The 25,604-nt window shown below is 39.9% G+C and overlaps 1 long non-coding RNA gene across 1 annotated transcript in view; it reads left to right on the top strand.

Annotated features, from left to right (window-relative positions):
- LOC108720711 (uncharacterized) overlaps positions 1-25,604 on the top strand; it is a 153,869-nt gene that overhangs the window by 74,751 nt on the left and 53,514 nt on the right. The window contains exon 2 of the long non-coding RNA XR_001936538.1: positions 23,883-24,042. This is a non-coding gene — a long non-coding RNA (uncharacterized lncRNA). The remainder of the gene's footprint in view (positions 1-23,882; positions 24,043-25,604) is intronic.

Here is a 25,604-nt window from a genome sequence, read left to right as displayed (position 1 = left end):
GGAGCGCCAATGAACATTCTTCGACTTGTGACACCACTTCAGTCCGCAAGCTGCGATTGCGAAATATTCAACTCTTAAGGGGAAGAAAAAGACCCATATAAAAAGAACTATTCTACAAAAATTATATATATCAAAATATTAATTGAGTAGTAATGTATCTTCAGCAAGTAGAAACTACAATATCTATTTGAAATTAATGCAATACTTGAAACTCAAATTTATAATAAAGAGAGAAAAAAAGGAAAATTACAATAATAAAAATATGCCTTATATTGTTGTTTTTCGACGAAATGACTGCAAATCGTTCCTAAGGGTTGTGTCTAACTTAAGACCTGCGCATTTCGATAAATGATAATAATGATAGTGACCATCAAAGAACAAGGTTATTGAGACTGACTAAAAAGAACGATGACAGAGAATAGTCAGCGATGCCGATGGCGTAAGGGTAGGAAGGTAGATGGATGAAAGGAAGGAAGGAAGGAAGGAAGGAAGGAAGGAAGGAAGGAAGGGCGCCGTCGTAGCCCGGGTACCCGTGGCTCCGCCTATCGGCGCGCTGCCTCGCGGTGGTGAATACATTTAGCCTGGTTAGTTTACAAATGAATACAGCGATTGAAGCAACTTATAATATCAATGTACCTCCAGCCGTCTTGCTCGCACGCCGTGCGCCACCCCTTGCTAGCATCTCACTTCCACCCACTCTCTCGCGGGGTTCCATACAGAATGGCCATATTAACTTGATAATTAGCTCGGTTATACGACTTGCAGATGAGGAAAGACTCGGGACGGACGTCGGCTACCCCTACCAGGAGTGGTGCCAGTGTTCCTTGCTCTGCTCCCTATGCTATGCTCGACTCGGCCCGGCTCCTCGTCGCTCGTCGGATGGATATAGAACCCTTAGTTCGTATTCCTCTCCCTGTCTGCTAGGAACCCCGTCGTAGTTCGTCTCGCAGCCGGTAAATTCAACTCCGTCGTCATCGTCGCTGTCGTCTTCGTCCTCGTCCTTGTTATCGCGTGTTCTCGAGACGTATCTTACGGAGTACTAATCTCTCAGTGAATTTTCAAAGTGTCTATCCTCACCCCGCAAGTGACAGGGTTAATCTAGGTGATCACGTGTTCGAACATGCGATCGCGACCACGTGCCATGAGATTCTTATGAGATTTGGAATGGCGAAGTTAACGTTCGCCGTTTTATTATCAGCCAAGTCGCAGTCATAATAAAGAGGTACGTTTCTCGACCAAGGTCAAAAAGTTCTATTAAAAGCGTAAAAGTATCGGTGCGTCACCACGACAGTCTACGAATCGCTACCGTCAGGCGACGACCTTCTTCCGACGATCAGGTGACGGCAGAGCGAACATGCGTGTGCTAGGTGGCGCTTTGAGGACCCAAAATGGCCGCACATTGGCTAGGCGAAAAGCGATATCTCGCGCGCGCGTTTCGGAATCAAGGCAGCGAGCTGAGCTATATATGAACCCTGTGATATCCTCCTTGAAAACTCGCGCTTACTGAAGGTCTTTCCGTGCACCGCGCGCGCGATGTGAGAATACAAATACGCGTACCAGCGCATTCCGAGAGATGACTGGCATTGAGAAAGCTCGCCTTTGGAGCCGCGCCCGACCGCTCGCTTGCTCGGCTACTCGCCTCACCGTCTACGACCGGAATGCAGAGGCGGCCATATTAGGCCTCACCTCTCTCTTTCTCCTTCCATCTGCCTCCTCTCTTCTTATCTTCTCATATCTTTTCCTCCCTTTCTTTTTCTACTTGCTTCGTTTTCATCATTACATCATCTCTACTTTTAGCGACATATTTACGATAAATACAAACAAATAGTGCGTGACATATACTTTTCTAAAGATGTCTGATGATATGACATCTCGTTACACTCTCAAACGACAAGCTTGAACACGCATTTTTTCACGCCTATCAGAGAAATCGGATAGACTTTTTGTGATGAATATCATTCGGATTAGAACACATTTCCATTTAATTTCATCATCGACTTACTTTCCATAAACACGAATAGTCCTCATACGCAACCTTGGCTTTCAAACAGTCTATCGCGTGCGTTTGTTTTATGCTTTCTTCATTATGAATGCCATTGCTAGTAAATTTCTCTAAGGTATGATTTTTTAATCATCTCGCGTGCAATGTTTAAATCTTGCAACGCAATATGAAAGAAATGAGGAGAAAACAATTATGCGTAGATAAATTATCTTACTCTTATTAATATTACACGTATATATCGCCAATTCAGCTGATGCATAATATTAAACACCACAGAACTATCAACTTAACTTTAAAATCGAATACTTTCGTCCTACACATTCGATTGCAATATCTCATCAGATTTAACAGATAAAGGTTGATGTTATCGCGACATCGTTATAATTAAATCGCACCATTACGACTGTCAACTTTATTTAAAAAACTTTATTTCCTATTTGGAAGCTTCTTAACTTCGCAAACGTTATATGTTTTCATGCACTTGTGCCTTTGATCGTGAAGGATCGCTTTCTCAACGTAATACTTCAGATTCGACGTCAAGCTCGATGGCGTCCACTATAAAATGATAGCCGCAAAATCGCCCTATCGCGAAACGAACGAACGATAGCGAAAGAAGGCGGAGGAACGTCGGAGGCGGGCCCGGCGACGCGATACGTACGTGCCGTCACGTACGCGACGGGGTTTTTCACTGAAATCAAATCTAAATAAAACGGCGAGTTCGTAATACGATATACACGAACGCTGCGAATTGTTCCCATGACGGTGCCCGTGAGATACCGTTGCGTATTATCGTTATCTCAACGTTTCGGCGATCGCCGTCGGCACGCCGTACTTGTTATACTCGAACCAAAATCTGAACAATCAGTTCCATTTTCACTCCATGCTTATAGCCTAACAATATTAACCCTCCGCAAATCAGGTGGGGTGTGACATACTCTAGTAAGATGAACTTCTATAATTTCTTAAAAAGTATCGCGCCAAAGTTGCCGGTTTCGTGCAATTGAAGAGTGCGTCATTATCAACCATACTAAATTATAGTATATTTATGATGAAACATAGCATGGGGTATGAAATATTCCACATATGATTCATGTCGATTTTCCACCTGATTCGCGGAGGGTTAAGTTCCGGTTTACAATATAGATGTAGTAATCCTTTAGCCTTTACCTCTAAACTCCGAGTGGTAACGTTAATTTGCTCCAATACAACAATAAGCTTTAAACTTTACAGTTAGTATTTGACCAACTTACTTAAAGCTTAGGGATTACGGCTAAAGACAGTGCCAGAAATACTTTTTACTGGAAAAAAAAAAAAACGTTTAGTTTGAAGCTTAAAGCAAAAGGCTGAACTAAAGGCTTCCTAGACCTATTTTAGACTAGGACTAATGCAACGGAGATTGGGAAAAAATTAGAAAATGAAGGAAAAATTTTAGACATCGAGAAGTTATAATATTTTTTGGAACAATATGAAAGTATTAAATATATGATAATTGAAATCCTATAATATAAATCAAACTTATGTTATAAAAATATTATTTAATAGAATCATATATAATCGACGTAAGGTATAAAATTATTCAGATATCAGATAAAATAATTCGCGATTTTCTATAAAAAATTTTTCACTTAAACGCGGAAATAAATATCTACAATAAAGAACAAATTTTTAGATTCATTCCTCACAATTTATCGAACGTATATGTATGTATGTAACGATTTTAAAATATCGCAAATTACTGTCAACAGTACAAGCTCTATCTACGATTGGCCAACGCGACGCGAACGTGTTCGCGAGACTCCCGATTATGACCCCGGCGATAATCGGCGTCACGTTGCACGCGGAAAACGAGTTTTCACGGGCGATAAATTCAAGGATAGCGTGAGCGCGACGAGGACTTGGCCAGTACCACAGGGTATATGGCAAACAACACCTGCCGCGACTCGCAGTGTGGGTGCCGCGAGGAGAGTATAGGGAGGCCTGACAAAAGTAATGTATGCACCCTTGTACGCTATACAATGGAAACTCCAAGAGAGCGGAGCCACCTGAGCCTGCAGGCGAGCCAAGCGTCATTCGGACCGGCTGTTTGCAACCGGCGACGCTGCGGTACCGCTAATTATTCGCGTAATTTCTCTCGTCAGAACGTCACGTGAGAATATTATTATCCTATTATTGTTACTTTTATCGAACAAGCTCGAGAAAAGAACAATCTTGATTCTGATATCCCACATCGGGTCGACACTTAGCTGCGTTATTCGCTCCGGTTGCTTGCAACCAACGCCGCAATCTCGCTAATTATTCGCGTAATATTGCTATTACTATACGCGTAATCGGCAATGCCACCAATTTCCACGGCATGTACATGTACATCCCGTACATGAGCAGTTCTCCTCTAATTACTCGCTCGGCAGATAATAACGCGCGAGCGCGCGTCGTTCGACGCGATAATAAGCCGGCCGACGCCATTATTTTTCCCTCATGCTCGTCCTCGACGGAGGACTCATGGCGAATTCTCGACTAGCAAAAGGAAGAGGGAGGAGACGAGGGAGCGAACTGGAACGAGAAGTCAGGGCATTCAGCGTGGCTAATTGCTCAAATCATTAAGAAAAAAACATGAAATCTAAGCCTCGCCATACAGTGGGAAGCCGTAGATAGCGATCGGCCGCGTTGTATACCGTAATGAAAATAATCACGGTAGTGCGGCAACGATAACTACGTTTCGAGCCAAATTTATCGCGGTTCGCCGCATTCTCTCTTTCGTTTGTCCTTGCGAGCGAGTGCGTTAGATCCCCGGTACACATTCGAGATTCAGATCGCGATGAAAATCATCCTGCCAATTTCAATTTCGCATCGAACTTCCGTTTCACATTCAAGACTATAAATACAAGTTCTGTTTCTTCTAGCAGTTAAAACGTAACGAGCATACACTGAAAAAAATATTTGTGTAAAATTATATGATTATACTGGGTCGGAAAAAACCCAGCATAATCATGTAATTTTACAAATATTTTTTTCAGTGTAGATATATTACAAATCTTGTCAATTTACGTATATACAGTTCTGTGAGTCCATTGATTTTTTTCTCCTGGTTACCGTTTACAATTTTGCGAATCCATGTATTCGTGTAAATAAATTATTATGCACGTGGAATGCTAATCCCACGAATGAAATTGCAAAAAGTAAAAGTAACGGCTCTCCCCGATTACTCGTTATTCTCACATTCGACTACGAAAATCGAATCGAGATCGACGAGTCACGTCGCTGGCGCGAAATTCGTCGCGGTGCGAAAGTACCGCGATGAAAAGCAAGAAAAAAAAGAATATAAGAAAAAAAGACAGGAGGATAAAGAGGGGCGAACGCGCGGAGGAATAAGAAAACCGAGGAGTGCGACCGCGCATTTGCGTATTGTTATGTTAACGCCCGCGCGAAGTAACAATCGGCACCAAGCACAATGGCGAAATCCCTGTTGAAAAGGGGGCAGGGAGGTTGTGGAAGCCGAAAGCAAGGGTTGGGGGCAGAGCCAGGGGAGTGCGGGACGGGAAACGTTATCGCATTATCGTATTGCGGCGCCTCGTTGCCGGGACTCGCTTTGCCCTTACGTAAATTCCTGCAAACAAAGATTTACACCGATACAACCGTGAGCACGGTACCCGCCGTCCTCCCTGTTGCTTCCTCTTTCTCACTCTTCTTCTTTCCCTCTTTTGCCCTCCATAGCGAGCTTGCGAAACCATGGAATCGAGTAAACGGGAGGTGATGTCCACCGCCCACTTTAATATTCCTCGTTTCCATAAAAATATGACGTTCCTTGAGAATCTCGAGTCTCAAGACGAAGATTTACCACGAGTCGCTTGACCTGCAACAAAAATCGATTTCGATAACGACAGATACGATGAGATTACACGTCGATGCTTGTTTCTTATGGAATAAAGAAGCTACTCTTGTCATCTTTGCGTCGTAACAAACTTGACGTCTAACGTCTGCAAATATGACAGTTGAATACTGAAAATGTCGTAAACATGAAAAGACAGATTCTGAATAAAGAGACTAGAGACACACACAACAATACTTATTATTAATCGATAGAATAATTTGATTTCTTATAATACATTACTTATAGTAATATCTCAAATATTTTTCACACAATAAGAGTAAAAGTCTGAAAAAATAAACGATTTTTTATAATAACCTTTGGCTTCATTATATTTTCTTAATAATGCGTTATAATTGTTTATCGAGTGTTTCAAGTCAGTGCGATCCTCCTCAATCGATGTATATATAGCTGAAGCAAAACATACAGCCCCTGTGTTATAAGGGGTGGTCTCGGAAACTGAACGAAGAGCGGCGGGGCAGACGGGACGGACGGTGGCGGGTCATGGGTGGGTGGTGAATATGCAAATGTAATTGATATTACTTTTTAAATATTCCCCACTCTACCCGACAGAGAGGGGCCACCCGTCTGTCGCTCGGTCGCTCGCTTGCAGCAGAGGGTGCGCCTGCTTTATACACTCTTACTCTAAGTGCCTTTTACCCCCATGCCAACAGCCTCCCACCCTCACCCGTTCGGCTGCAACGTGCGGCAGTGGCCCCGTAAGTAAAGGTAATTAATAGACCCCGAAGACCTATCGCGAGATTTCGCCGGATAAGCGGCGAACGAGCTATAGTTACCGGTGGACCGTGGCGAATTATCGCGTCTTGATAATTTGCGAAATTTCACTTCTGCTGGATAACTCCTTTTTAATTCTAAAATGTATGATTTCGTAATAAAATAGCGTGTAAAAATTAAAATAAATAAAATTTTTGTCGAAATTAATGCAGCTGCCGCATAAAATTAATGTAAGAGTAATGCAAAAATATCTTTAACAAGAAAATTATGTAATCGTTTAATATTAGATTCTTATAATATTTGACCTGATGTGAAAAGATCGAAACGTCTGTATGTATGTATGCATAATTGTTAGTCTACAATAAACATAAATATTGTATAGCACGAATAACAAGCGCGGCTCCTTTATCTTTTTACAATTTGATTATTTGAATCTTATAATATTTATTTTTAAAAATGACATTTTTTACGATTCGAATAAAGTCTACTCAAATAGCAAGCTGACGTTATTTATCGTCATTTCTTTAACCTAGGTAGACGAATAATTAAATTAAAATACGATATATTATAATATTTGTGTGCATATGTATGTCGAAGAACTCTTATAATAGTTATATACAATACAATATGCTGATTCTCGGAATAATTATGCAGGAATAGAAATGTATAATAATTAATTTATCAGGTGCGATATGGAGTTTATAATAGGAATAATTAATAGATCAGAATACCTGATACTCTTATATCTGCATTCGTGTTAATAGTCATAAGGGATTTAGCAATTCCGATATGAGCATTAGTCTCGTTCACTTTTTTAATCCGTCGTTCCGTCAAACATCATCTCTCCCCTTCCTGATTGATCTAATTCTAGCTAGTAGCAAAATCTACTAAATTATCATACATTAATTTGCACACAATGGACAATGAATTTATTAGTTAAATGCATTGCGTTGACGTTACGCTAATTATAATTTATGGTGCAATAATAGACACGATGTATGATTGTCGAATGGAATGCAAGCGATATAATAATCGTAGAGGCTACGACGAATCGTTGCATTTCTAAAGATATAAAACCGCTGTTTACTAATTAACACTTCAACTGTCCTAAATGCTGAAAAAGTATTTTCGTAACTCTATTATTGCATGTCAAATCACATCACTAATCAAATAAGGAGAAGTCTTGATGTCAATTAGATTACATTAACATACATGTCTACAGAAACAAATAATTGTATTTAATTTCCAAGAATTAGTTATTGCCAATTCTAAAATAAGAGCCTCTCTTATGAGTTTGCGTCTTATTGAAATTTTTCCATTAATCTTTCTTCGACTCTTTAATAAATGTAATATTATGACATTCTCCGAAGAATTCGTAAATAGAAAAGATGCAGATTATAAAATATACGTAGCAAGAACAGTAGTTTTGTTGAAGTCTAAAAATTTACCTAGATCCGAGAATAATTTTGTCAGATCAAAATAATCATTTAGGATGCTCAAACTGGTTACTAGAATATCAAAACTTTTTGCGGCATTACTCATCATGCTTGATCGTACTACATAATTATTTTGATGTTCCAACAAATTTATTTTCAGATCTGTGTGTCCAGCTAAATTTTTAAATACTTCAGCAAAATCGTTCTTTCCATGTATATATTATACTTCAGCACGATTGCCGACGGCGGAATTTTTCTAGCCAAACATGTTTCGTGTACACTAACTCGCGGCACATATACATACTCGTATATCGAATATCACAGCAGAGAGACCTATGAGTATCTTCTCTTTATAAATCCACCATAATCATGCATAACAGTCGCGACTGATAGACATTAAGTACGTTAAATAATTCGACCGTGTTCGTAAAACCGCCGCGTTGTTATACATCGCCGTACATTATACTTCAGCACAATTACCGACGGCAAAGAAAGAGCGATCGGTCGTCACATTAATTCGTCGTACGAAGATTGTTAAAATCCGATGATTAAAAATTCTCCCAAGAATATTCGCAGTTATAATATTGTCATGAAGGCACATTGTACATTTTGCTACAAAAAAACCAATAAGCAATTCCCAGCAAAGCCACTTAATGACATTAATTCCTTTTAAAATAAAACTTTATCAATGTTTAATAGCGAATATTATAACGAAATAGATTAAAAAATTCACTCAGAAAATAGTAATGAATAGGATATTTCTTACATTTAGACTTTAAGCCTCAGATCTAACGTCTATTAATAGCAATATTTTTCAAGATATAATCTCGTATGCAATAAGGTGTATCTCCTTCCAAATATAGATAGTCATTAGAATACAATGCGATCGTTCTTATATCGATGAAAGTAATCCTTTTTCCTGCAACGTGCTGCAGTTTTACGCGAATCCTTTCGAGCAGGTGTCAGTAAGATTTACGATAATTGGCTAGACTGTTGAATAATTAGCAAGAAGTTCGTATATAATGGAACGCGTTATAGAACTCTACGAGTCTCACGATCAGTACTCGCTCAATTAAATTGACAGGACAAGTATAAACTTAGGGGTTGTAATAACGAGCGTTTTTTTCGTAGCGATAAAATAGTGTAACTAGATGCGACCCGTTGTGACATTAAAAATTTCTGCGTCAAACTCGTAAGCGCGTACGTAAAGGACTGAAACTACGGTCCGCACTCGTTGAATAACGAATGGCGAAGGAGTATCGTAAAGATTTATGACCAATTACGTGGTGATTTGAATTCGCGGCATTTAGACAGCCGACGATGATTAATTAATTGGCCCAAGCTCGCATCGCGATACGACGGGTTAATTGTTGTTTACGCTTATTATGCGGCATAACATTATCGCGTTTGATGATCGATAAAATTTCGCGCACCGCGCCGGCGGTTTTCGACGATTTTTCGACGAGAAACGAATGGCGAACGAGCGGATTTATCATTTCCCTCTCTCATTTTTTTTTCCTTTTTCCTTCGTCCTACCAAATAAATGCGGAATTAATTTATAGCGAATTCGTCGACGATCGATGATTATTATGCAGAATTATACAAAATTACCTCGATTTTCACGATTTATTTTGTTGCCAGCGGTGTGTAATATTGAAATAACGCGTGGAACAGACGCCATGGTCATCGACGACGTAGGCGTTCGCATACAAGCACGGTGCTCCATCGAGCGTGCACACCGTCGGTGATTATCGGGCTTCCTGTCGCACCATTTCAAAATGGTGGGTTATCTAATGGTCTTTGCGCCACGCAATGGCGTTCACTTAACGGGCTGTAAATCGCATAAAGAAATAATTTCTTTCCCGCAGCATCGCGTTACACGATGCGTTCAGGGAAGACTGATCGTTCGCCGATACTACTCGCCTGTCGCACGAGGAATTGCACACGTACATACGTACGTACATAGATATCGTACGTGCGTGTGGCTAGATGCGCTCATAATTGCACGTCAGCGCGAATATAGAGGCAGCGAGTAATTATCGCGTTTCCTGTCGTACGACGCGCGCAATGGCGAACGGCACTCCAAAGATGTACACTTCGCCATTGCGAATTCGCCTTCGTTAAAGCGTACAGATGTTACGTGAGATAATTCGTCGCGATCGAAAATTAACTCCGTCATTTTTCTCATACAGATTTTTTCTTTTCTCGAACTAATTGCCGCGTCCGATGAACAAGGAGAGGATCCGAACGATAGGACTTAAATCAATAGGCGAGATGACCTATCTCATAATTACGCTGGTTATCCTTCTCGCTCTATCCTCGCGATCTCGATAATTATTATTGTCGGCAGTGTATCTCAGTATCGGATGATAACCGGGTGCGATGTTTGCCGATGCCGCGCGATGGAATTTTAATTTCCGCCGCGGTGACGTGGGAAATTGAAATAACATTACGTAAATAATGCACGCGCAATAGTAATGCACTTTTACCGTCATAATTCTGCACACAAACACCGCAATTGCGGACTACGTGTGCATTCGGACGTGTGTTCCTATTTTTCGAAAACGGAACTCTGAAACTAACGTAAAATGATTAATATTGATAAACAGTCTTTAACAAAACACTTCATAAATACTTAAAATAATCGCTTTATAGGTATATCCCATTACGCGGTTAAAAACTGTTTTCATTATTAAATGAATAAGGTTAATTAGGCTTATTTTAAACTTCAGCCAACTTCAACGAGTGTTTAAAGAGAATTCCGATTATTTATATACTCTTTTTCATATACTTATTTATCTCTTTTTTTTTTAAATGATCCTCATGCGTCTAAGAAGATTATAATCGCGTGCGAAAGAAAATTAACAATCGCGATCGATGTAATCTTTTTGCGGCTCTTCAAATCCTTCAACCGCTCCGGAACCAATTGGCACAAATCGGCGTGGCGATGCGTATCCGGTGCGAACCCCACATATCGCTGTGACACCTACATATCTAACGTTGAGAAAGTAGCTAGCCTGAACAAGCCCGAGCGGAAATCGCCGCGAATACGTACCGCCATCGCGAGCAACAACAACAACAATGACGATACGGGGTCGGGGAGGAGCTGACGGTGGGGCATTCGTGCACTATAACGTGGTGCGCACATAGGTCGCACACCCACACGACGTCGTGCACACATACGTGTGTACGAAGTTGCGTGCCGCGGGTAATTACCGGGTTTCGCCGTGGTAACGCACCAGCGATGGCGGATCCGCCTGCGTATAGCCGCGGCGGGATTCAAGCATTCGGGCATTCGGGCGACGCCACCGGCACACACGGTGTGTTCCCGTCACACCGTTGGTTTCAACGCCAATTAAACACCCGCTTGTCAAGGAGACCGGGGGCCGTGCACGAGGCGTGAGGGGCCCGCCGTCGCTGCCGCTAGCACGCCGCCCGATTCCCTGCGATTCGCTCGCTGTCGCACGCGATGCGTTACCGGGCGTTATTATTACGTGTCATTGCCACCCACGCGATGGCGGTTTTAAGAGAACGCGGGAGAAATAATCTACGTGGGAAGAGAACGCGCGACAAGCGAATTGCAAATGCTTAGAACCTGAGCTCAATTGTGACACGTGTCATACATGCATTGCGTTATACATTTCTTGTGGTATTTCAAAAATTGAAAATTCCCTAAAGCTGAGAAGAATTCCCTAAATCGAGGATAAAAAATATAGCGATAAAGTATAATAAATCTTTAAATGCCACAATGCCCGTATCAGACTAGAGATTGAGATCAAAATTGAAATTGACTAATCAGAAAAAGATCAATATAAGTTTAATAACTTTGCTTTAATTAGTCAAATGCAATCTCAATCTCGATCTTTAGTCTGATACAAGCATAACGCGATAAAATAAATTAACATTATTTGTGTCAGCTGCAATAATTATTTCACAGATTTCCTCGGAAACGGCGTCTCTAATTGTTATCGTATTATATTTCGGTGGCTACTTTGAAAAATTCAGGTGACTTACAAATTAAGTAGAAAGTGCATATAACCGTAAACACGAAAATAGTCATGGAAGAAACGGGGCTGCGAAAACATCGGTGCAGATTTCCTTCGCGTGCTATCGCGTGGCATAATTTTCCAGACCGGAAACGTCTGAAGACAGAATAAGTACGCACTTGTTTAGATGAAAGGAAAGGCGGTAGCCGTGCGTTTCGCGATACCGGGGATTGTCGTAAATCCTCCGACAGGCCTCTGGCGCGCTGCGTGCAATTAACACTTATAACGAAAAATATGCGGGGAAAGTAATATCCGCGATAACGGGCCACGTCGCACGTGGAATAAAATTTGCCCCGCAGGGAACGTTGCGACAAATGTTGTTCGCACTGCGTATAACCGTACGCGCTCGTTTCCAGTGCGTATCGTTCAATCACGCCACATACCTGGATTTTTCCAGCCACCCCTGCTGTGCCCAATCGCAAGAGGGAAAAATTGTGAATGCATATAGGTCGCGGCTGAGTAGGCAATACTCGCGATAACGGCCGCTGTGCGTGCCCCGATAAAAAATATGTCGTAACGTGTGTCGGTCGTGTGCTCGCCTTGGATTTACGTGTCGACTAAAAGGAAAAAAAGGAAAGAGGAAAACGTTTCTCGATAACGCAAGCCGCGATTATTTCGCGAATCGTTAGGGCTACTTACGACGACATAGCGGTGCTCGTAATTGAGTGAATAATTATTCCTCGTTGTGTCGCATTTTTCTGTTGCATTTTTATGCGGCATGATATTATTCAATTTAGATTATAACATTTTATGCGAGGCTTCTATTGCGGTGTTGTCGCGATTACGTGCTCCATTTATTCTACGTAATTTCTAGCTTCATTGTGATAATTCGTGGTTTTCTAAATATTTTCTTTTTGTATATTTACAAACTTTTCTATATACATTCGTACGAAAAGCTTTAATCAGAACATAGTATTGTTGATTACTATAATAGACACGTACTTATAGGATAATTTTATTTTATTTTTGTTATATATATAAAATAGGTATACTTTTTTGATAATGAAAATAAAAATTAAAATTAAAATTAAATTACTTTCTGTATATAATTATTTATATTCATAAATCATTTAACCCTATGAGGATCCTATCATGAACACTGCGTTCAACTCGCGCTCGTGACAAGGATGTAAAAAATTTCGGAACGTCACATATGCTAGATAAGAGGTTATCGCTCAACTGACAGCAGATACTAAAATAAGAACGCCTTTTACCGGCGATTTGTACCTGTCCAAGTCAACCAATCATCTTACTCATCGTCCTCGACATGCCAAGTTCGCCAACATGAAAACTTTTTCCATCATATTGTTATCTTTAATCTTTATCGTGATCTACGACGCAAAGCGATGTCAACATTGTCAAAGTACCTTGACATACTATCATTAGAAAAATGCGTCATACGTTTTACTATACAATTTTATCGCTTGGCAGAATTCTTCAAAAAAAAAAATGAATACATTGAGCGCAACTATAAAGTTCACTATTTATCAGATTTTAAAACACATCCCTAAATGCAAAGTAAAAAATTAGAAATCTTTTTTATAAATGTAAAATTTATAAAAGTAAAAATTGTGAAGATAGAGAAAAGTTTAAGATATTTTTTTAAGATAAAATTGAGATGATTTTAAAAGTATAGTACTTATATCTGTTACGTATTATTTTTTCGATTTCTATATACAGACGATAACCATTAAATTTTCGGCAAATAGATTCGTTAAATTTTTTAAGACACGCTCGATGAAACGGAAGTGAAAGCGCCGCAATGAAGATTCGATGGCATGACGACATCTCGGTAAATTAGCCTAAGCACGGGCGACTCTTCTCGCCCTCTGACAATCAGCCCCCCATGGCTTCGGCACCGTCAATTCAACGCTAGTTTTAATCACGTCGCAGTCATGGGGCGCTATAGCCGTGCTATCACCCATGGGGCCATTTCGTCGAAACACCGGACCGCTCGCGGATTATCCGACTGCTTTATTAGCGCCATTCGTGTCTTCTGCTTGCTCTTTTCCCCGACTGCGAGACGAAAATTATAAAATACATGCCTCGCGTGCCCCGTCGATCGTGGATTGCACGATCGCGGCGTGCAATCAACTGCGGCTTAAAGTCGCGGTTTTACCGTTACAATTGGAATACCGGCAAATTATAGTCATAACAACGAAACATGCTTTACCTTCACTCACAGCCGTGATCACAATTTATGTTTTTATTCGTCACGTATCAACGTGTCGCGATATACGGTTGCCCTTTATGACGTTTTTTAACACCGTCGTGACTTTTTACTACTAAACAACTACACGCTACTCTTTCTACCTTGGTAGGAATTAAAATGATAATTCTGAATTACAAAATATTTTTATTAATGTTATATTAATTTAATATTGATTCTTATTAATGTTATCAATGTCATAGTGTTTCCATTAGACATATAGCCTATTAAAAAAAAGTCACATCACTTGTTACACGCATATCACGATTTTCTCTAAAGAAAATAATTATTTTTATTTATGTGGAGTGTTGATTTGTTGAAATTAATCCTTAAGTAACGCTAATGAGTAATTTTTTGATTTATTTTCTCGTTATTTATTTTCTCAATTTAATTATATTAGAACGATTTAGAAAAACGACCAGCAGAACACACGTTACAAGTCTTGGTATGACCTTTCACATATTACAAGCAAAAAACCGATACCTCGATATAGATTCCATGCCCGCAATCATGTTACGAGCTCCGCTTTCGACGCAGAGCCGTTTATGATTCGATTTGCATGTTTGATAAGATCCGCATTGCTAGGATAATGACCGTTAGACCTTAAAAGCAACGCGTGTGACGTTAAAGCGGAAATTACGCTTACGAGCACAGATAATAATCATTTCCGACAATGCTTACAAACGTCCTCTCTTTCTCTTCTTCTCTCTCGTTTCAGATTACGTAATATCCAAATCTGAATTTTCAAACATACACACTTGAGGTTATATATTTCAAAAAGATTTATATGTCCGATTGTAGATATATACATTCAATAAAAAATACGTATGCTTACAGATTGTACTTTTATGCCAAAATACGATAATATATCGCTCATTTGCTATAATAACGATATAACTCGAAAAGCAAAATTTTCTAGAAAATAATTTTGAATATTTTGAATCATTAAAATTTTGTAATATCAATTTTAAAATGCAAGTTTAATTTAATAACCAAATAAAAGTATATTCTTTTAAAGTATACTTTTTTCTTTATATTCCTCTTTTTTTGCAAGTAAAAAAATGAAAAAAATGACAAATTTTTAAATGTGTCATTGTAGCAAATGAGAATATCTAATAATATATTTTCGTACAAAAGATACATGTTGATACACGTTGAAAGGAGAAATAAACATTCGAAGTTCAATTATTCAAGTTAGGAAATCATGATCAATTCACAAAAGAAATCGTTATTAGTATCTAGGTAAGACGTGTCGATATCACCAACAGCACCCTCGCAATCGAAGTCGTTTGGCTTTTCCTACTTGATGTCTTGCAGAAAACGCAACCACATTGCATTCGCGGCGTATCGTGGCATCTTGATAATCGACTCTAGTTGTTCTCTCTGCGTGCCACTACCCATCCTGTTTACCTACCTACCTACGCAACAGCGGAGATCGTTGGTCATGTCGCGATATGACCGGCAGATAAAGGTGGATGGTCGATTTTTTTTTTTTTTTTGCGCACACGACGGATTCTTGCATAAGAGGAAGGCCGCGCACGCTATCGCGGGGGATCGGTGTTTCGCACGCTAATTACCCATCGTGCCTGGCAAATGGCTTCCGCGGGTTACTCGGGAACGTGCCCGCTGATAAGGCGCAAATTTTCAGAAATCGACGCAGCGAGATCACAAGACTTCCTTCGCACGATAATGTAATTATGTCTTCAAGATATCGTAACTTCGTTTCAACAACAAACATCACCCGACCGTTGATAACGGAAAATTTTATGATCACTTTCAATCTGTTCGATTTGACAGATAAATATGCGTTGATGCATAGATATTATATATAGTTCTTTGTACTACTTATAAAGTTTTATATTTCGTAGTTTTTGTGGCAATTGGTTTCGCGAATTATTTTCCGATAATAATAAAATATCTATTATGCTTAATAAATGAATTTTTTTTTATTTAGAAATTTTATCGGTTTTCTCCGATAAAATGACTTTAAAAATGGAAATTATTACCTAAATGCTCTTGTCCTAATTTACGTATATCGATAGATCGCAATGTAATGCGATGCGCGTTCTACAACGTCGAATTAAAATACGATGCTTGTCGAAGAATGAAATGGGAGCGATACTTCACGGTTATCTCTTCGAAAGCGCTTCAAAGACAGACATTAAAATGCACTCGTTATCGAAGTTTAGCATAACGTTTAAAGTTCAGCGTTTGATATTTAAAGAAAGTACCTTGTTACATAAAAGTCCATTATTATGGGAGCTTATCGTAGATAAGTCTCACAGTTACTTCTCGAGCAAAAATAAAGGCAAAGACAAAGATATGAAATTTCTACCTGAAGACTCTAAAGTAATCTTTTCAAAGATGACAACTCATATTTATGGTCCTTCTATAGTAAGGAATCCTTATAATCAATAAATGTTTTATTTTAATTTAATTTAAATAAATAAGAGCCTGATTTTTTTACACAGTTTGAAGGGTTATTCAATTTATCATTAATCAAGAGAGAGATTATTATATTGGTTAATCTCTTGAAGAGATTAGCCAATATAATAAATTCTTTCTCGTAAATCAACTTCTAAATTTTTCATTGCCGACGTTAATCTCGAAACTGCTATACTGAATTGAAACTTAAGAGCCACGTAAACACGCGAAAAGAAGGTACAGATTATCGAGTCAAATATTGTCCCTGAAACTCGTCTCGCCGTCCCAGGGAGGATTTCAAGGATTTACGAGTATTTCCTCGTACGGTTGACGCGCGCATCATGCAGACAGCAGTCCCGTCGCGAACCAGCCGCGTCGGGCTTCTTTATTAAAGCCCAACCTCGGGGCTCCCCTTGGCCCCACGTGCCCAAGCTTATCCCGGAGAGACCTTCCATCATTTTAAAGCCCGCCGTGATAAAATTAGACGGACAATTTCATCCGAAGACCTCGAATGCCGCGATCGTGTGGGATGCGTAGGTAGGTGACGGTTTAATTTCATGCCTAGGGGTGATTCGACGTCCCTCGACGTACGCGAGCACAATAGGCGCCATGTGCCTATTGCGTTAACAGATTGGCTGACAGAAATTTGAAATAACTCTATTACTATCCCTAGTCTATGAAGTGAATTCCGGTAAATTTTTTCGAAAACACTGAATATCGAAAAAAACTAAAAGATATAAATCATCCATTACAAAAGTACGAGATTATAATGATTTAGATAATTATGTTTAAGCTTTGAACGTAGAAAATTTTTCGTGTCACATATCTCGTTTCTGCCAAACAACATCCGTTATTACAATTGGTAATATTGATGAAAATACCGCGATGAATAAGAATGACAAGATTCGTTTATATTTATGGCCGCCTGTCGCCTTAAGCTTTCTTGTCAGAAGTGTAGTAGCGACGGAAGTGACATTTATTGCAGCACAACGTGTGCAGCTTGAAGGAAACACGGGAGGTAAATGAGGGGACGCGTAATCGTGATATAACTTAACATACATGAAGTGTGCACCTCGCGACATAGTGTGGATTTAATGCTGCACAACAATACGAATAATGACTTGAGTCTCGCGTTTACTTGGAAAAATACAAAACAAGAGATTAGTTCGATAAAGCGCGTAAAATTTACGCGCGTTAAAGTTATAGTCTCCTTATAAAAAAAAGCCCTGAAAGTTTAAACAAATTACGATGACATTGCACAACAAATAATTAACTGTTAAAGGACGAGATGTATTTTTAAAATCTTATAACTTTTCCTTAAATAAGATTTGTTTATAATTCATTATTTTTCGTTGTATTTTTTGCTTCAAAAGATGACATTGTTTTAGTGTCATTATAGTGGCTTTTTCATCCTGAAAGATTAAGTTAAAATTGAATTAATAATACATTTCGGTGTAAACACGTGACGCATTAGCATAATAACTTGATCTTTCGATGATACGTTATGTTTCCATGATCTACACAAATCTGTATAATCTAGGAAACTATCAAACAGCTTCTGATGAGCTCTCGTTTCTCGTCCGACTCGCGCATGAAAGACAACTTAAGAACGAACGAACGAACGGGCAAGCGCGCATGCATTCGCACACGTGGAATAATAATTAGCCACCGCCGGTGCTGATACACGTTCCACACAAATGACGTGTCAGGTGCAGCTGTTGCGCATCGTTCCGCAATGCGGGCCGATGTACCTCTCCTTCTCGCCCAGTGGCTCTCCTTTTCCTCTCTCTCTTTCTCTTCCTCTCTCTCTCTTTCTCTCTCTCTTCTCTTTAACTCACCCCAAGCTATACCGTCTACTTAACTTCGTTCCACCCTTTGTCTCATGGTTTCATAATGTCTCCCCCGGCAATCTCGGGTCCCAAAGTGCGAACCTACATGCGACGCGCAATCGCGTGCTACTTGTCATTAGACTCTCGACGGACCTGAAGAACGACTACAACTATACCTATATACTATAATGTTCCTCACCTCGTCCACTGTAGTCTCTCTTCTATGGATGCACTTCCTGCCTTCATAATTAAGAATTATGCTTGCGATTTATACATCAATTTTTCACGATGAAGTAATGAAAATACTTTTTAGTCTTGGTTAAGTAATAAAAAGAATAAATATATATAAAACCGTTCGTTTCTGAATTGTATATTATATGAAAAATAATAAATTGAAGAAGTACATCTCCTATCTTTTACTAAATCTTTTATATTCTACTTTACCTCAAATTATTTATTACAAAGAAAAAAACACATTGAGATAAAAAATAGCCTTCTTGCACTACAAGAGACGTGTGTATTTTTATAGAAGAATAATTTCATATTTGGAACATTAATAGAACAAATCCCACGTCCTGAAAGGATACCTTTCAAGAAGCAGCGAGCCGGATACGAGGAATACATGCGGTTCATACTCCAATTATGAAGCGGCACTAGTTGGAGCATGTCTCGATCGTGCCGCTGTTCCGATCCGAAACAGTTAGATCTGATCGGATCTCATAGGTAACGGACTAACAGGAATCGTCGACCGTTTTCGTGGCAGGACTATCGCGAGGGAGGAGATGAAAGAGCAACCGGCAAACGGGCAACGGCATTGCGGCATAGGTCGTTCATTACCCCGTTGCCCGTAATCGAGAGGAAGACACGGAGAACGCGCCGGAATAGAAAAAGGGGAGGGAAGGAGGAGAGAAAGCGAAATGGAAGCTAAGGTGGCTTCCCACGGCGATTCGCGGCGGCCGTCACGAATCGCATGACGACGTGACGACGACGATGGCGACCAGTCGCCGAGGACAATACGTCTCCCTTCCCGAACTCGGTGCCGTTCCCTCGACTTGTTCTTAGCCGCATCATCGACGCTGCATCGCCATGAATACAGGCAGCGAGACAGTGCACAGAGTGCCGAGGGGAAGAAAGAGAGAAGAGAGGGGTGATGTGGTGAGAGGGGAAGGTCTCTGGACGCTTCTAGCCTAGATCAAAACCCGTAATCACGACGTAATAATACCCGATCACGGAAGATATTGCACATTTCCCCGGAATCACTGCTATTCCCAGGGAAGATGCCCCCGTCGGGGTTGTTTGGGAGGTCTTACTGTTCTCCGACATGCAATCCCGAATTCGTTATATCTCTTCCTTCTTCGCCAGCCGATTCTTACACGCCGCTCGACTTGCCCCTGGGTCATATCGCCGTATCCTCTCCCCTTCCTGTCCTTCGTACCTGTACCTATAGTACCTGTAGTTTCGTCCTGTAGTTTCCTTTTTTTCTGGCTCGTGGATAGCGATTACGCCTTCGCGAAAGACAGACTAATGCGTTCGCGCCGTTAACGATTTCATTTCTCAGATAAAACAATTTTTCGTAGAAATGGTTGCTCTAGACCTTGCGAAAGTCCTAATATATGTATGATCTATTCAATGTAAGTTGAAAATCTATTCTCAAAGACTTTAAAGTCGCATGTAAAACTATAAAATTACATATACAGATGTGAAATAGAACGTATGTCCAAGTAATATAAAAAATACAAAAGAACTAAGAAAGAACATGGGCAATAGGAGTCAAGCGCGGAAGACGTTGCGCAAATAATACGACTATATATAAAGCGTAAAACTTCTTTATTTTACTAAACGCGCTTAGTAAAATAAAAAAGTTTTACGCTTTATAGTCGTATTATTTGCGCAACGTCTTCCGCGTTTGACTCCTTTCTTGGTTCTTTTGATTTATAAGGAATCTTGGTTAATTTGATTTGTTATAAAAAATACAGATATTTTTTGACTATGTGTTCAGTAATAAATATAAAATAAAATATGAGAGTCAAGGAAGAAGCAAAGTAGAAGTCGTGTATACGTCATGCTCTTGCATTGAATTATTGGAAATTTAAACGAGAAATGGAAACATCTCTGCGAGCAATTTACAAATAGCGTTAACTACCCGCAAGCAATACATCGACTAAGTCTACAAAAACGGAAAGCCAAAGCTGGATCTTAATAAAGTTCGCGATTGTGAGATACGCAAAGTAATCTAAATATTTAATCTAGATTAAATGGAGAAGACAGGATGAAGAGAGGAACATAGACAGACAGACGAACGAACGAGCGGATGAGATATGGTTGGCAGGGGCAATGCGGGTTTAACATTGTACGCTTTTTTATATGGTAACCGAACAGTTCGTCGGCCGGCTCGTGTACCGCGAGTTCCAAAGCCCCCGGAGCCGTTGGGCCCAAGATGGGCCGGTAGCACGTTGACGGAGGCCGCGATGGATGTAGGCGGTGGGGCACACACAGGGAAAGAAGAGAGAGAAGCAGAGGGGCAGAGGAGAATTGGAAAACAAGGTGGAAGGGTTGCCCCGAGCCAGCGCCGTACCATTAATCATCAGGGTAATTCCATAGATGGCTCTTTGCTGTTCGAAGGAGCGAGCGATGCATGCCAAACTTACCTCGTCCGTCGAACGACCTGCGAAAAGACGCATTCGTTTCTGCATTTTATACCATCCGTGGCGCGTTTTTCATATCGTGGTGAAGTCCAGGCTAATTAAAAAGACAGAGTAGTTCCGTAAAAACCAAAGGGAAAAACGCCTCTATAATCATTCAATCTGGTCGATTAAATTTTTCTCTTAAACCGGGAAAAATAGATAGATTAAGTACTTTGCACATCGAGGGAATACTAATTTCTGCAAATAACTTATTATATTTGACACTTATATATTGTCCATGTAATTATTCTATCTGCACGTGTGTGTGTGTGTGTGTGTGTGTATGCGTGTGCGTGTGAGTGTGTGTGTATGCTATTCTAATATACTATACAATCACTCTCTCTCACCTCGTTACAAAATACACGCGACAAGACTGCCTGTCAATTTAATCTCGAGCCGTGTATTACCCGAGTTCTTTCCACATCTCCCGTATATTTATGCCATATTACAGAATATTAACGACACGCCAGCTATCGCGTTTATTAAGATATTATAGAATCGATAGTACATATCCACGTTAATCGAATAATTAAAAGGAAATTAAAAGGAAAAGCGCTAGATTTTTTTATCTACATGATAGATATTATCTTTCCCAACTATAATTTACGATTATACCCAACTTTAATTAATATTTATATTCTGAATTGAATACCTCCATCTTTTCTTTCACTTTGCTTCATCACCTTTCATCTGTGAACTATGAAATCGATCTTAATTTAACCATCATCAAGTGTGCCATTCTCTCAATGTGATGAGTGGGATAATTGCAACGGAATTCTATCGTGATTAGATCTTCCGAAGCATTCGTTAAACAACGTCAAATTTCACCTCGCTAAATTCTTGACCAACAATCCGATCATCACTGGCCGCCGATCGCACGAAACATCGATTGTCGAACATGAAGTACGAGTTACGATTCGCGGTCCGAAGTGACGGGACAAAAATGAAAGGGAGGACGGACGGTACGGCAAAAAAGGGCCAGCGCTCGGACCTGCGGAGACACGGTGGCCACCGAGTCGCCCGAACGATGTCAGCAGTTTAATCAATGCATTTAGCCGAATTCCCGTCTGGCCCAAATAAAAGGCGAGACAGGAGGAGGTTAAACGCAAAAAACGCTGTGCGCGCGACGAGTCTCGTTCGGCCTTCTCTCGGCTTCTTTTCACCGTGCTGCAAACTTTTGGGACCTCTACGACAAGCCTCATGGTCCCTCCTTGATGTCCCAAAACTCCCAAAGTCGTTAGGTATTCTGCGAGCGTACACTGCTGTCCTCCTCTTCGTCGCCCCTTCGCCGTATCCTCACGGGAGGAAGACTCTTCTTCGAATAACATATACGTCAGCCACGAAGACGACTACGAGACGAAAACCGGTGGCTCCACAAATCTTCGAGTTGGCCTTTTCATTCACTGTTTCTTCTTCTTCCGTCCTCTCGAAATTGTCCGCTGCAGAACGCTGTCTCGACGTCGCGCGACGTTATCTATATTTTATTCTTCGTAATTTCTCCTATTAATTTTTGGTGTTTTCAATGTTAATGAAACTAAGGAGATTTAATCTCTTTTGTTTAATTAAACTTTGATATTATTCAGATTTTTTTTTTTGGGTAAACTTAGTGGTTCCTACCTTCATCATTAATAATGTTCTGTTTAACGCTAAAGATTCTACAAAAAGTTAATATTTAGCGAGAACATACTTACCTCTCGTTTTTAAATATTAAATATTTTGCATATTTAGCACTAAAAATGTAAATATAAATGTTTTGTGTAAGTTATATTTGAAGCATAACTGCGTATCCGAGTCATTGATAGTCAACGAGTCAAGCATCTTGTCCGAATCTACTATCTCGTTAAACATCTTCTAACAGTGGACCTAAAGTTGTTTTGTGAAACGTGACAAAGAAACCGACGGAGGTAAAAGAGATGTCAGAAAGCGATCTTCCCTTTTTCCTTTAAACTTACGCGTTTCGTATTAAAAACATATGAACTCATAAATATCTAATATAAGAAACACACACGTCAACATTTTTTGTTCTTGATTCTTTATCATTTATATAAATAGAGATAATATATAGAAAGGAGAATTTTACTATTTAAAAAATTCTAGATATAGACCTGAAAGTGATTTTGTCGAATCATCAAAATAATTATGTAGAAAACTCAAGCATGATGAACAATGTAGCAAAAAATTTTAACATTTTAACAATCAACTTCAGCATCTTACATAACTATTTCGATGGTTAATCAATAAAATTATTTTTTATTTATATTTAGTTAAATTTTTAGATTTTCTGCAAAATCATACTTTCCGTATAATTTTATGCATTGAAAACGAGACGTAAATAAAAAAAAGCCAGGGATAAAAATCTCAAATTATTCATATAATATGTATGTTTCGTAAAATTCTCTTTATGCTTTTGATACATTATAAGTAAGCGATCATTTATAGCGTTTTAACATATTTCCAATCTTCGCACATGCAGCCTTCGAGCCGAAAAGACAATTTCCATAGCATCGCGCATGTAATCTTATTTATGTCAAGTCTTCAATTTGAGGGCGGAAACTGAGCGTAGATGCAGGTATACGGTTTATTTGCGCAACGAGAAACAAAACGCGATATTCTTATTGATTTATCCTTTTCATTATTTCTTTTTTTGTGCAGGCGATGTACGCGTGACGCCGCGGTCTGACCGCAAGCTCGTTACGTCTGTCGGAAGTATAAATCAACCGCAAAGTTATTCCGCCGTGCTGTCGGGAACTCCCCGTAGGGCGCCTCGTTGGAAACTGCTACCACCTTCTTGTCCGCGATATCGTTCGCGCAGGTACGTAAGTCTGTCTCACGTGACCGCGTCATAAGCGATTTATAAAAATCGCGACAACAGGCAGTGCGGAGTTAGCGTGACGACTCTCCGTCAAACCTGTCGCTAATTTTCGACATGAAAAAAAAAGTCCAATCTCCTTCCACTCGTTCTGCGTCTATTTTTAGCATCCTCGACTTTTCTCTCTGAGGTACCTTATTTTATTCCAAAAGAGGTGCCTCGTCAAAATGAACGGAGTCATGCAACGCTACTCTGTTTAATGGCAATTAATATGACTTATCGCCATCGCGGCGCCATGGGATTTTGCGGTAATTATAATTTACGGCCACTTAGGGCGCGTATACATTGATAGTTTTAACTGTATTTTCTTTCGATTATCTTTCTCGCCCAGGTCATGTGCATGCACGCACATCGGCGCAGCGAGACACAGCAATAGCGGTGCCCTCATAACACCCTGAGAATCTAATTGTAAGGTTGCCGCGCGCGAGAGCAGGTCGCATTTTCTCGATAACAAAGACGTAAGTAATGATAATGTGGTAACGACCCCGGGGCCGGTACAGTTATTCGCAACGGCACGCGGAGAAAAAAATTATTTCCTAACTAATACAATCACAAGAGATAAGACGAGGTTATAATAAGCTCAACATTGTACCGACGTAATACATAATTACCGATCCGGTGAGATCTGATAATCGTTACGCCGGTAATTGGCACTGGCAAGAATAACATTTCTCCGATGGTCCCGACGTTGTTTCTCATGAGAAACGTTCGAGAAGCATGTCTACAGTTTTCGTTTGTTTGATAGAATTAAGTTTTTTTTATTCGAAGTATAGATATATCCGGCTGCTAATCCTAACGGATCTACGAGAAAGGCAAGCATACACGGCTGAATGTATTGCGAACACGCGAAAGGGCGAAAACTTAGAAAAGTCGAGTTCCGAGTAAACCCGGAATCGTAGGATAATCCGAGATGATCGCCTAATAGCTTTAGGAAAGAATCGACTGGGGATGACTACTTTAAATTACCATAAGCCCCGACTCTTTCCAGTTAACGAGCGGAAGAGACGAGACCCCAAAAGTGTTGAAACTAGCCGTCGGAATAAAGGGAACGACAAAAATCGATGATACTGTGCACCGATATTATTATGAAAGAGAAGAGTCTAATTCTATGTAATAATATAGGGAAAACAGTAAAATCAAGAAAAAAGTTCGGTCGATCTACACAAATGGTTTATAAATATTATCTCTCGGCGGTGTTCATCGTCTCAAATTTGCTCGCAGCTAAGCGTTCACGTTAAAAGAAATAATTTGGCGATGCAAATTTATACGTTTATTGCTTTTTATCGGTAATATATAGAAATTGGTAATTTTCTCTTAGCTACAAATTCTGTATTCCGTATCCGAGAGAAAACGCATAGGAGCATCTGATATATCCTATACTCATTTTAATAAATAAGTTATACGCGTTGACAAAGCAATCGTGAGAGAGAGAGAGAGATTGGCTTTATTAATTAAATACGTTAATTAATTTAGGGATAAGGGGAGAGCCCGAATAATTTCTCAGT

Source organism: Mycetomoellerius zeteki, unplaced genomic scaffold (genome assembly GCF_001594055.1).
Source record: "Mycetomoellerius zeteki isolate Tzet28-1 unplaced genomic scaffold, Tzet1.0 scaffold155, whole genome shotgun sequence".
NCBI lineage: Eukaryota > Metazoa > Arthropoda > Insecta > Hymenoptera > Formicidae > Mycetomoellerius > Mycetomoellerius zeteki.
Note: the sequence above shows the minus strand (reverse complement) of the source record. Positions and strands in the feature narration are given on the sequence as shown.